Source organism: Rhinoderma darwinii, chromosome 1 (genome assembly GCF_050947455.1).
Source record: "Rhinoderma darwinii isolate aRhiDar2 chromosome 1, aRhiDar2.hap1, whole genome shotgun sequence".
NCBI lineage: Eukaryota > Metazoa > Chordata > Amphibia > Anura > Rhinodermatidae > Rhinoderma > Rhinoderma darwinii.
Window position 1 is genome coordinate 354882689 of NC_134687.1, and position 14392 is coordinate 354897080.

At 42.9% G+C, this 14392-nt stretch overlaps 1 protein-coding gene across 4 annotated transcripts in view; it reads left to right on the forward strand.

Moving 5' to 3' along the window:
* The window catches only part of TTC39B (tetratricopeptide repeat domain 39B), a 335062-nt gene that overhangs the window by 273669 nt on the left and 47001 nt on the right, over positions 1–14392 (forward strand). The window contains exon 1 of one of the 4 annotated variants that reach the window (XM_075826676.1): positions 6956–7377. The exons of the other annotated variants lie outside the window; for them this stretch is intronic. The gene's annotated coding sequence lies outside the window, so the exon portion shown is untranslated. Of the gene's footprint in view, positions 1–6955; positions 7378–14392 lie in introns of those variants that run through there. 4 annotated transcript variants of the gene reach the window in all.

The window sequence follows — 14392 nt, forward strand, 5'->3', positions numbered from 1 at the left end:
GAAGACATGTGGGGTATTTTTTTACTTGGGAGAAATTGCTTTCCAAATTTTGTGGTGCTTTTTTTCCCTTTAGTCTTTGTGGAAATGAAAAAAAATTTGCTAAACCTACATTTTCTTTGAAAAAATGTAGATTTTGATTTTTACGGCCTACTTCCAATAATTTCTGCAATAAACCTGTGGGGTCAGAATGCTCACTATACCCCTAGATAGTTTCCTTGAGGTGTGTAGTTTCCCAAATTGGGTCACTTTTGGGGGATTTCTACTGTTTTGGCACTGCAAGAGCCCTTTAAACCTGACATGGTGCCTAAAATATATTCTAATAAAAAGAAGGCCCCAAAATCCTCTAGGTGCTCCTTTGCTTCTAAGACCTGTGCATCAGTACATTACCACACTAGGGCCGCATGTGGGATATTTCCTAAATCTGCAGAACTTGGGCAATAAATATTGACTTCCTGTGTTAAAAAAAATAAATGAATTTCTGCAAAAAAAATAATGAAATTTGTAAATTTCACCTCTACTCTACTCTATCTGTAAAAAGGTAATCGAATCAGCAAAAATACAAAATGAGTCAGGTGGCCAAGGATAGTAAAACAAATCCCAAAAAATTCTTCAAGCATATAAATGCAAAAAAGCCAAGGTCTGAACATGTAGGACCCCTAGATAGTGGTAATGGGGAGTTGGTCACAGGGGATCAAGAGAAGGCAGAGTTACTAAATGGTTTCTTTAGCTCTGTATATACAACAGAAGAAAGAGCAGCTGATGTAGCTGGTGCCAGTGCTGTTAATAGATCAGTTGATATACTGTATTGGATGAATGTAGATATGGTGCAAGCTAAATTTAAATAAAATAAACGTACACAAGGCCCCGGGACCAGATGGGTTACACCCTAGAGTTCTTAAGGAGCTTAGTTCAGTTATGCCTGTCCTCCTCTTCATAATATTTAGAGATTCTCTCGTGACTGGTATAGTGCCAAGGGACTGGCGCAGGGCAAATGTGGTGCCTATTTTCAAAAAGGGCTCTAGGTCTTCGCCAGGTAATTATAGACCAGTAAGCTTAACATCAATTCTGGGGAAAATGTTTGAGGGACTATATAGGTTATAAGTGACAGCCAGCACGGTTTTACTAAGGACAGAAGCTGTCAAACCAACCTGATTTGTTTTGTTTTTATGAAGAGGTCAGCAGAAGCCTGGACCGAGGGGCCGCTGTGGATATAGTGTTTTTGGACTTTGCAAAGGCATTTGACACTGTCCCCCATAGACGTCTAATGGGTAAATTAAGGACTATAGGTTTAGAAAGTATCGTTTGTAATTGGATTGGGAATTGGCTAAAGGACCGTATCCACAGAGTTGTGGTCAATGATTCCTACTCTGAATAGTCACTGGTTATAAGTGATGTACCCCAGGGTTCAGTGTTGGAACCACTATTATTCAACTTATTAACAGAGTCCTCTGTGGATGCTGCCGCAGAGTCCTCTGTGGATGCTGCCGCAGAGTCCTCTGTGGATGCTGCCGCAGAGTCCTCTGTGGATGCTGCCGCAGAGTCCTCTGTGGATGCTGCCGCAGAGTCCTCTGTGGATGCTGCCGCAGTGATGTCAGGGGCAACCCCAGAGCTGGAGTCCCGGGCAGATCGCTAGTAGGCTCTTCCTTGGACTCCAGCTGTGCTCCTGACATCACTGGGACTCCTGACATCATTGTGGGTGTATGGACAGCGATGTCAGAGGCTTCCCCAGAGTCCCGGAGCAGAGCCGATAATAGCGCTCTGCCCGGGACTCCGCTCTGGGGAAGACCCTGACACACTGTCCATATATGGGCAGATATGTCAGGGAATTCCACAGTGTCCCGGAGCAGAGCCTATACTAGCGCTCTGCCCGGGACTCCGCTCTGGGGAAGACCCTGACGCACTGTCCACATATGGGTAGCGATGTCAGGGAATTCCACAGAGTCCCGGAGCAGAGCCTGTACTAGCGCTCTGCCCGGGACTCCGGCTCTGGTTAAGCCCCAGACATCGCTGTTCATATGTGGACAGCGATGTCAGGTAATTCCACAGAGTCCCGGAGCAGAGCCGACACCAGCGCTCTGCTCGGGACTCCGGCTCTGGGGAAGCCCCAGGCATCGCTGTTCATATGTGGACAGCGATGTCAGGGAATTCCACAGAGTCCAGGAGCAGAGCCGACACCAGCGCTCTGCTCCGCTCTGGGCAAGACCCTGACACACTGTCCACATATGGGCAGCGATGTCAGGGAATTCCACAGAGTCCCGGAGCAGAGCCGATAATAGCGCTCTGCCCGGGACTCCGCTCTGGGGAAGACCCTGACGCACTGTCCACATATGGGTAGCGATGTCAGGGAATTCCACAGAGTCCCGGAGCAGAGCCTGTACTAGCGCTCTGCCCGGGACTCCGGCTCTGGTTAAGCCCCAGACATCGCTGTTCATATGTGGACAGCGATGTCAGGTAATTCCACAGAGTCCCGGAGCAGAGCCGACACCAGCGCTCTGCTCGGGACTCCGGCTCTGGGGAAGCCCCAGACATCGCTGTTCATATGTGGACAGCGATGTCAGGTAATTCCACAGAGTCCCGGAGCAGAGCCGACACCAGCGCTCTGCTCGGGACTCCGGCTCTGGGGAAGCCCCAGACATCGCTGTTCATATGTGGACAGAGATGTCAGGGTATTCCAGAGTCTCGGAGCAGAGCCGATACTAGCGGCTCTGTGTCCCGCGGGCTGCAGATGACAGCCTCAGGGGCCGCATGCGGCCCGCGGGCCGCGTGCTTGAGACCCCTGATATAGAGGATGGGATTAATAGCACTATTTCTATTTTTGCAGATGACACCAAGCTATGTAATATAGTAAAGTCTATGGAAGATGTTCGTGAATTTCAAGCGGATTTAAACAAACTGAGTGTTTGGGCGTCCACTTGGTAGATGAAGTTTAATGTACAGGGTGGGCCATTTATATGGATACACCTAAATAAAATGGGAATGGTTGGTGATATTAACTTCCTGTTTGTGGCACATTAGTATATGGGAGGGGGGAAACTTTCTTGTGAAATTCTCGATAAGTTTAATGTGTCACATGACCCTCTTCCCATTGAAAAAACTAAAGTTGGATACAAAATGGCCGACTTCAAAATGGCCGCCATGGTCAACACCCAGCTTGACAAGTTTCCCCCCTCCCATATACTAATGTGCCACAAACAGGAAGTTAATATCACCAACGATTCCCATTTTATTTAGGTGTATCCATAGAAATGGCCCAGCCTGTAGATAAATGTAAAGTTATGCACCTGGGTACGAACAACCTGCATGCATCATATGTCCTAGGGGGAGCTACACTGGGTGAGTCACTTGTTGAGAAGGATCTGGGTGTACTTGTAAATCATAAACTAAATAACAGCATGCAGTGTCAATCGGCTGCTTCAAAGGCCAGCAAGATATTGTGTATTAAAAGAGGCATGGACTCACCGGACAGGGATGTAATATTACCACTGTACAAAGCATTAGTGAGGCCTCATCTAGAATATGCAGTTCAGTTCTGGGCTCCAGTTCATAGAAAGGATGCCCTGGAGTTGGAAAAAATACAAAGAAGAGCAACGAAGCTAATAAGGGGCATGGAGAATCTAAGTTATGAGGAAAGATTAAACCTATTTAGCCTTGAAAAAAGACGACTAAGGGGGGACATGATTAACTTATATAAATATATGAATGGCACATACAAAAAATATGGTGAAATCCTGTTCCATGTAAAACCCCTTCAAAAAACAAGGGGGCACTCCCGCCATCTGGAGAAAAAAAGGTTCAACCTGCAGAGGCGAAAAGCCTTCTTTACTGTGAGAACTGTGAATCTATGGAATAGTCTACAGCAGGAGCTGGTCACAGCAGGGACAGTAGATGGCTTTAAAAAAGGCTTAGATCATTTTCTAGAACAAACAAATATTCGCTCCTATGTGTAGGAACGTTTTACTTCCCCTTTCTCATGCCTTGGTTCAACTTGATGGACTTGTGTCTTTTTTTTCAACCAAACAAACTATGTAACTATGCTTTAATTCCTGTGAAACATCTAAAGGGTTAAACTTTCTATATGCTGTTTTGAATACTTTGAGGGGGTGAAATTTTTAAAAAGGTGTGACTTATTGGGGGTTTCTAATATAGAAGGCCCTCAAAGCCACATCACAACTGAACCTGTGAGAAGTTGCTGATAAAGTTCTAAGCCTTGTAACGTCCTAGAAAAATAAAACCATGTTCAAAAAGCGATGCCAATCTAAAGTAGACATATGGGGGATGTTAATTAGCAACAATTTTGTGTGGTAGAACTGCTTGTCTCACAAGCAGATACATTTAAATTTAGAAAAGTGGTAATGTCCAATGTGTCACGAGAAAACAATCTCAGAATCGCTTGGATAGGTAAAAGCATTCCGAAGTTATTTTCCGACTTAAAGTGAAACATGTCAGATTTGAAAAATGAGGCTCTGTCAGGAAGGTCAAAAGAGGGAAGGGGTTAAAATATTTAAAAAGTTTTTTTAATGTCCTTCTGCTAAGGGCGGATGCCCAGTTTAGAACACCCATTTTCATGGACCGGATTACGAATTTCAGAGTTTATAGAGGGGGACCCTCCTTTCTTGGCCAGAATGGAGAGCAGTTATAAAGAGCGGCACTCTCTGGAGTACCTGTCCTATGCTGTATTATACAGAAAACACATTGATGTAACATTTTGTGATCCACTCATTGTCAAGGGACCCTTCTAACAAGTAGGGGTTGTCCAAAATGGAGAACCTCTTTAAAAGGGAACCTTATTTAATTCAGGTTTTTATTCCTAAGCATATTTTTTCTTAATTTGAGTTTTTGTTTTTGTTTTTTTTTGTTTTTTAATAAAACTTTTGTGAATATCCATTAAATATATATAATATTTATTCTTTTTTTCCCCAATTTTCGCATTAGTTTGTTATTCGACTAAGGCCCCATGCACACGACCGTAAAAAACCTCCGTTTTTGCGGTCCGCAAAAACGGAGCCATTCACTTTCATTGAACACTGACACCTTTCCGTTGCACCTCGGAAGGGTGTCAGTGCCGTGGAAATGTTCCGGGAATTATGGAACATGTCCGTTCTTTCACATTTTGCGGGCCGTTCTCCCATACTTTGTATGGGAGCACGGCCCGAAAATGCGTCAGTCAGCGGCCGGCCGTGCCCGCAATCGCGGGCCGTGATTGCGTGCACGGTCGTGTACATGGGGCCTAAGACAGGGTCGGGAGAGTTCTTTCATCATCAGAGGGTTGTGGATTTAATGGCCGGACAGCTCTACTGTACTGCTGGAGGCCTAGATAAGGATGAATAGCAACACTGTACAAACCGATGACTCTTTGAATCTACCTGGTTTCTAAGGGAGGGGCAGTTCTCCGTCTCTTCCTGGAGACATTATTACTCTATTGACGTTTTTCTATGGATTAACTCCCAGTATTTGTAGCTGCCGTAATGCGCGCGCACACACCCTGCTGCATTGTCTGTACAGACAATAAAAGAACGAAGTATGTGTCTGCCTCTAACATTGCCACAACAAGGCTACAACCCTTCTTTTTTTTTTTTTTTTTTTTTAAATAAACTCCTTGTTTCTCCTCTACATATATTGAATTTAATAAAACTAGATTATATGCCAGAAAATAGTTTTTTCTTTTGTTGCTTTTTAAAGGACATTAAACCTAGAAATAAATGCTTAAAGTAAACTGGAGATGAACTTGCCTACACTGTTAATCTACAGGATTTTCTGCATGTTCCTAAAGCAAACGATCTTGTAGAAATATTGCAGAGCGTACATAGAAGAGATCTGAAGAATATTAACCTAGTTTTAGCGGGCAGCTTCCTAAAAAGAGGGACTCTTGCACATGACAGAGTGCCACTCGGGCTGTTTTTCACATCCGCATCCGAGTGGCACCCGATAGTTTTGACGGACCCATTCGCTTCAGTGTGTGAATTGTGAAAACTGACCCGACTCTCCGATCCATGGGGAGAGAGAACATGTCCTATCTTTCCACGGATCATGGACAGGACTTGGATGGCACACACACACGGTGTGTTCTTTTTGAAGAAGGAGCAGCGTGATCAGAGCCAAAGATAATAAGATAATTGTCTTTATTAACCCCTATGGGTGTGTACACACGTATTAGATTTTTTGCAGAGCTTTCTGTGTCTGAAAATAGGTTCTATACATCCTGTATGGGGTGGTTTTGGCAGCATGTACATACATTTTTACAAACTCCAAGATGTATGTCCATGCGTCAATTTCTGTAACCAATCCGTCACGTGTGAACAGACCCTTGGAAAGCATTTTACAACGAAGGTTTACCGATTTTACCATTGTTTTGACAAAAAAAGGAAACCAACGGCACACATTTTTATGATGATTTTGTTAATTCGACAATGGCATATATGCACATTTAGTATTTTATATAACCATAAGATTCTATGCAATAAACGTATTGCTAGTTTTTGATCTTAACATGATTAGTTTGTTTTTGTTTTCTTAAACTATTTTCCTTGTGACCTAAGGAGTTAATTCATACATGCCTCAAAATGTTACCTTAAAAGTACTCACACCCCCCCCCCCAAACCATAACATCATACAGATGTATTTTTAGAGCTGGAATGTGAGGAAAAAAAGTCTCCTTCCAGTGGCTATATCATTGAATACATTATGGGAAGATGTGTTGTATGGCTATTTATTCACTGCACAGACTTGTGGAATCTGAATAAACGTATACGTTTACTGGAAGTGCGCTGACGGAAGTGGGGACGTATTTGGGATATTCAGTGGTTTGTGTGTTTCTGCACTCGATCAGCTTGCTAACGTCCAATAAAAGAGATCAATGATTCTTAGTGTCTTCCGTCACATGGTGGTAGATTAACCTACATTGCTATCTGATCTCCCCGTGTGGATACTGCAGATAGTAAGGCACCAGCAAATAGACTGCGTGTATTCAGTCTGTCCTGTATTGGAGAGTGATGGATTAGAATTAGGCTGCATCATACATTGGTGAAAACTCCCAGCATCCCTCCTGAGCAAAGAAGAGCGAGCATCATCCGGCGTACCAGCATCGACCTGCTGTTCATTTACTTGACATTTCTTCTGAATGCTGTAATGGGGAGCCCCTGCCGTGCCAGCTGCCACCTTGTGAACTTTGCTGCTCCTTCTTTTTCTTTTTGATGACTAATTCATAGCTGCTCAATGTGTACCTGCGCATAATAGTGCACTGATATATATGTATGTTTACATAATATACATGTCCTGCTAGAAGTGCTCTATTTCCATCTCCTAAAGAGAGTGTCCTAAGCAAGAAGGATTTACTGCATTTTGTGGCATTGCTGTCGTCTTACCGGCAGGCTTCACCCTGTAAGTATAGCAGCTCATTCTACATTGCTTCAATTTTGTCCGCAAATGCCTCCTATACATCTGTGCGCTGCATCCTTTACATTTCACCTTGGAAATGTATGCAATAATAAGACCGCGCGTGTACTATTTTTTTACATTTTTTATTCTCCTTTGCTAAAAACAAATTCATGGCAGCAGGTTTCACTGTTGACCCAGGTATTATTCTGTGTTGTCCTGGATTCTAGCCACACTACAGTGCCTGGTAGGTCGTCTGGAGCATCTGCATTGCCTCCATGTTCCCTCCCTCCTGCTTGCAGTTCCATCAGGGACCTTTTATTATTGTCATGTATGAATCTACTTGTATAGACTTGGTTACTAGGGGAGGGATGGAAAATGTATCCTCCAGTCCTTGTAGCAGAAGGTTGCTGTAGAAAGCAGCTTCTATTTATGAAATAAATGCAAGATTAGCAGGTTTGTGGCGACCAGCAAATTAGGAGTAAATGGCACAGGCTGCCTGGGTCTTGTGACGCAGCATTGGGGACATCTTGTCCTCTTCAGGATGGCTTTTCTTATTGGAAATTTCCTCATATATTTCCGTTATTATGCCTTATTGCAGTGTTGATGTTTCCATGTTGTATAAATGTAGATATCCGATATTCTGTTTGAGGGATATGCTGTATACTTACTGTGGAAGAGGGATGTGATGTGAGAAGTTTTCTCATAGGGAAGCTCCTTTTTTATACTTTGCGTGTGATTAGCCGTATAAGAAATGCCGTATGACCCTATTATCTGCAGCTTTTCTTTCAATTAATACAAAAGCACTAGTCACTAAAGGGTTAAGCATCTTTCGTGGACTATGGAAAGTATTTTGTTTCCTAAACTATTTATTTTTTGTAATTCCACAATGTATTTAACTTTTTATGTTATGAACAGAAAAATGTAAATAGCTTTTTTTTAATGTGATCATAAAACAGCCGGGTTTGTTCCGAACATTAAAAACTCAGCAACAAAAACCTCTGTGTGAACTTGGCCCTGTTCACACTGAGTTTTTTTAATTTCGTTTTTTTGGCGCGGAAACCGCTCCGCAAAAACCGCCCGAAAATGCCTCCCATTGATTTCAATGGGAGGCGGACGAGTTTTTTTTTACCGCGAGCAGAAAAACCGTGCCGCGGTAAGGCTGTGTTCACACGGACTTTTTTGCACAGTGGTTTGACAAACTCGTCAAAACGCTCGTCGAGCCGTTTTTTTTTTTTACCATTTCTGACTGATTGAAATGGGGTTTTGGAGGCGGAAACCGCCTCAAGATAGGTCATGTCGCTTATTTTTACCACGACGCCGTTTTTCCGCTCACGGTAAAAAAAACTCGTCCGCCTCCCATTGAAATCGTTGACTAGTTTTGCGGAGCGGTTTCCACGTCAAAAAACTCGTCAAACTCAGTGTGAACAGGGCCGAATCCGTGCCAAAAAAAAACACGTCCTAAATCGCCCCCTATTGATTTCAATGGGAGGCTGAGGTGTTTCTCTTTTTTCTTTTTTTTTTTTTCCCCCCCCACAGCACTTTGGCTGCTCGTGAGAAAAAAAAAAGCGACTTGTTCTTTCTTCTCACGTTTTCCGCCTCTGACCTCCCATTGAGATTATTGGGAGGCAGGAAAAACCTGTGGTGCTGGTTTCTGAGCGGTTCTTGCAGTGGTCCTCGCATTAGACTCAACGGCCGTGGGCAAAAAAACACGGAGAAATAAAGTGATAAAACAATGCTTGCAGATTTTTTCTGCCTACAAAAAAAACTGTGAACTACCCCTTATTAATGTGGTGATGCTAGAATATCTGATGTGTATAGGGCATACACAGGAAATTATATTGGCCTCTGTTGTGTTATTGGTAGTCACCCTGACTACAGTTTAATAGCAACCATTGTTCACTAATGGCGATGTATGCAGTCACTGAACTCCGAAGACATTTGTCAATCTGTCACTGACTACTAGTGGAGTTTAAAAGCCAAGATGGACTACACCAGGCCACCTCCCATATGGGCTACATGCACACGTTGCGTATTTTGCTGTGGAAATACGCACCAAAACTGCATCAATACGCAGAATATGCGCATGTAAAAACCGCACCTAATTGTGCAGTATTGTTTTGATGCGTTTTTTGGCGTGTTTTCATGCTGCGGGTTTTGGTGCGTTTTTTTTTGTTTTTTTTTCCTCCCCTCCCTCAGCACTAGGCAGATAGAATTCACAATCGGAAACACAAGACAATGGTGTGATTTTGAAATCCGCACCGCAGGTAAATTTATGTGCGGAAAAAAAAACTGCTGCGTGTACATGAGATTTCCTGGAATCTCATTGACTATGCTGGTACTGTATTACGCTGCGCTTTTTGCCGCACGCAAATACCAAAACTGCACGTAATACGCATCCGATGCATTGACCCTTAGGCCTTATTTACACGAACGTGTTCGTTTTGCGCGTGCAGTTCACTGTGCCATAAGTATTTGGTGCGTGGCTGCGTGATTTTCGCACATATGGCATCGTTATGACTGTTTTTATGTTTAAAATCAGAAATGAAAAAAATGCTTTTATTTTTTGCCTTCATTTCTTAAACAACTGTTCTACGAATCACACGCGGCACACGGAAGTGCGTCCGTGTGCTTTGCGTGATTTTCACGCACCCATTGACTTCAATGGGAGCGTGATGCGCGAAAACCGCTCAAGTATAGGACATGTCGTGAGTCTTACAAACGCTGCATGAAAATCACGGACTGTCTGAACGGCCCCATTGAGTTACATAGGTCCGTGCGACGCGCGTGATTTTCACGCGTATCACGGACGTGAACTACGCTCGTGTAAATCAGGCCTAAGGGAGATTAATCAAAACGAAGGGGAAATGGAGCCGAAACCATGGCAACCAATCAGGCTGCCATCTCTGAAAAGTAAAAGCTTTAATCTGATTGGCTAGTATGGCCAAATACTCAATTTTTTACTATAGAGTTCAGGAAGATTTATAGTATTCAGAGGAAACTCACCTGATATTAAGGAAGAGACACGGTTGAGGTAAAGAATATAAAAATGTGTCAAACACAAAAACTTGCCTTGTTGCCCAGAGCAACCAATCACAATGCAGCTTTCATTTTGGAGAACAGTTTAAGGCATGATAGCTGAGCTCTGCTAGGTTGCTATGGGCAACCAGGCCAGTTATTTTTTGAGACCCAATTTATAAATCTCCCCTTTGGTCACGTAGCCACTTGCATACTAACCTGTATGCTCCTATTCAATGAGGGGATTGTGTATTGGTCGTGGATTATGTAGGTAGAGCTGTTATAAGTGGACCCATAAAAGTACTACTCCACACCACACACCTGTTTAATCATCTGTTCTAGAAAGTAGAAGTGCTATTTGGTAGTCCGACCGACATTTAGAGGAAAAAGGGGGTGCGATCTAGTTCTGATTGCTGATGGACGTTATACAATATATACCTTGTTACATACAGTTATACACATTTTTTGTTTTTACATCTAACCAGTGCTGTGACCACGTAGAATCGCAATGACCTGGTTTTATTTATTACAGCTTCAACTATTTTCATGAAGCAGATGTAGGATTAATTGCTGATCTCTTGGCAGTGTATTGTGGGATAAAATAGGACACTCAAAACTCGCAATTCATCTCCCAAAGCCTATCTTTATGCCTAAACGACCATTCCGAAATTCCTGAAACTTGGACTCTTAGGTCTCCTGGTATTGGCTTACAAATACTGACGTGTGAAAGAGAGCTAAGTGGAGTTTCTAAGCTAAATATTACTTTACGATGCGATGTATATTTCTTTCGTCCTTCTGTATTTGCTTACAGAATGCTTCTAATTATTGTTTTCCTGTATTATGTTTACACCCTATTCATACTTGTTCTTTGTTTAACCCCTTCCGACATCTGCCATATATGTATGTATATACAGTCGTGGACAAAATTGTTGGTACCCTTCTGTTAAAGAAAGGAAAAAATAACTTGAAACTGACAAAAGTAATACATTTTAATTTACTGAAAATCAACTAATGTAAATCAGACATTGCTTTTGAATTGTAGTTCAACAGAAAAATGAAAAAAAAAAAACACAAAAAAGTAATGCAACTGGCCTGGACAAAAATGATAGTACCCTTAAATTAATATTTTTCCCAATGGCCCATATTTCCTAAAATTGGCAAAGGAAGTAGTTGGAGTGATTTAATAAACGGACGCAATAAATTTGGGGGGACGTGGCCTGGACTCCTGTGGGAGAGGACATGTTGCAGGGGGGCACCGCTGCAATCCTCCTCCATTCTCTCTCCTGGAGCAATTCTGAGCAGCACTGGCTGTTCCACTACATTCCCGCTACTGGGGGGAAAGTTTTGAGTCCTTTCTGGCCCGGATCTTGCAAGCAGGAGTTTTGGGCCTACCACAGCAATCTGATCCCCGTCCTCAATTTGCGGCCGTAGCCGGGCGGCAGCTACTTCCAGCCGGAGCAGTGCAATACGCTGCAGCGGAGACCACCTGAAAATGGCCCACAAGTGTCTGCCCTAGTGCCTTGTTGCAGGCGGAGGCCAGGACAAACTGAATCCTGTGAAGGAGACGGCGCTCCAGTGGATGCAGCCGCCATTTTGAGCAAAATTTCCTGAGGCCCCCACTTCTCCTCTACGCTACAGGGAGTGGTCAGTACCTTTAGCAGCTGGCTGCAAATGACATGTTGGGTATTCTACAAACCCCCTGCTGTCCCTACTGCGCAGATGTAATCTGGATATAATGTGACGCATGGAAGGCCCCCCCCCATTCCCTATGCCAATACTTCTCTGACGTATCTTTGGCTGTACACTAGTCTGAGTTATCTCTCTGCTCTTACATAATCCTGCAAATTGGGGTAATCCCATAATGGTCACCCTCCAAACAATCTAAAATTACAGACAAAATGGATAAATCCACTGGTCCTATATCTGGGCCTTCTGAGGTCTCCACCTTTCCTTCCACACTTGTTGACTCCCCTCCTGAACCGTCCATGTTGGACATGTTTAACCCCTTCCTGCCACAGCCATTTTTCAGATTTTTCATTTTCGTTTTTTCCTCCCCACCTTCCAAAAGCCATACATTTTTTTTGATTTTTCTGTCGATTATAGTCCTATGAGGGCTTGATTTTTGCGGGACGAGTTGTAGTTTTTCGTAGCACCGTTTATTGTGCCATATAATGTACTAGGAAACGGGAAAAAAATATTTGTGGGAAATGAAAAAACTACGATTCCTTCATTTTGTTTTTTGGGCTTAGTTTTTATGGAATTCACTGTACAATTAAAACAACATATTCACTTTATTTTGTGGGTCAATACCATTACCGCGATACCAAATATATATAGTTTTTTCTATATTTTACTACTTTTACAAGTAAAAACCTAAGTGTAAAAAATCAAATTTTGTTTTGTCTCGCCAAATTCTGAGAGCCATAACTTTTATTTTTCAGTCGATTTAAGTGGTATGAAGGCTTATTTTTTTGCGGGATAAGCGGTAGTTTTTAATGATGCCGTTTTGGGGTACATGCGACGTTTTGATCACTATTTATTTCATTTTTTGTGGGAGATGAGGTAACCAAAAAATAGCGTTTCTGACGTTTACACTTTAATTTTTTTTACGGCGTACACCATGCGGGTTAAATAATGATATATTGTAATAGTTCAGACTTTTACGGATGCGGCGATACCAATTATGTTTATTTTTATTTTATTTTTTTTACTTTTAATTAATTTTTTTACATAAAAAAAAAACCTTTTCCCGAATTTTAACTTTTTTAAATTTTTATTAGTCCCCCTAGAGGACTTGAACCAGCGATTGTTAGATCGCTTGCACTATATACTGCAATACTAATATCGTGATTCTCAAAAGGCTTCTATTAAGCCCTGCCAGAGCCAGCACTTAATAGGAGCACAAAGATGGCCGACCTGGGGCCTTCATTAGGCCCCCAGGCAACCATCGCCACCCCGCGATTGCATTGCGGGGGGCGCGATGAGCTGTTAGAGGGGGTCGCCTTTGAGCCAGTTCCATACTTCCCGAAATTTGACGTATCCATACGCCAAAGTCAGGTAGGGGAAGGGGTTAAAGCCTATTACGGAATCTTGTACTGTTCTGAGAAAATTGATGCCCTTCAAACAGACTTTGGTCTTCTCAGAGCTGATGTACACACATTACGTGAAAGCCACTGAATCTGAGAGGTGTATTTCTGACTTGGAAGATGTGGTGACTCCCTTGAGATTGAGGGTCGACATTTTAGAAACTCAACAGTCCGCATGGCGGGCTAAACTCTACGACATGGCGAACAGTTTGCGTAGATGTAACGTCCGCTTTGTCGACCTGCCTGAAGGAGTGGAAAAGCCAGATCCTGCTGCATTCTTGGAAAATTGGCTCAAATCAACATTTGGGGACACTGCCCCTTTTCTCCTATGTTCTGTGTGGGATGTGCACATCAGATCCTGACTAGAGCTCCTCCACCTGGGATGCCGCCACATACTTTCATTGCTAAGTTTCTGAACTTCAAAGACAGAGACAAATTGCTAGAATTTGTTTCTTGCGAGGAAACAGGGGCCTTTGAAACATACCAACCAAGATGTGAGAGTCTTTCCCGACTATTTGGAAACCGTTGCCTTTTGTACTTCCAGCGGAGCCAAGAAATGTTTGAGGGAGAAATAAATTGTCTATTCTATGGTTTAACCCGCAAAACTCAGATTGGTGCACAATGGCTCAGCAATATTCCTGGATAAACCTGAAGAGGTCTTTGCCTGGTTGGAACGTCATGGACTCTGATTTCTCTACTCCTGTAGTATCCTATGCTGTAAGAAAATAGAACTGGAACCCAACTTTGCTCTTCTGTAAAGACTTGGATTTTCTTTGCTGATGTCTTCAGTTGTGATGGGTGTCGGGAGATATACCAGGACTTGGATATATTGCTGAAATACTCCTGTCTTTTATGTTGTAGCTCTATTGAGTCTATTAGTTGTAATTGAGTATCCTTACTGCACTCCAGGGGAAGGG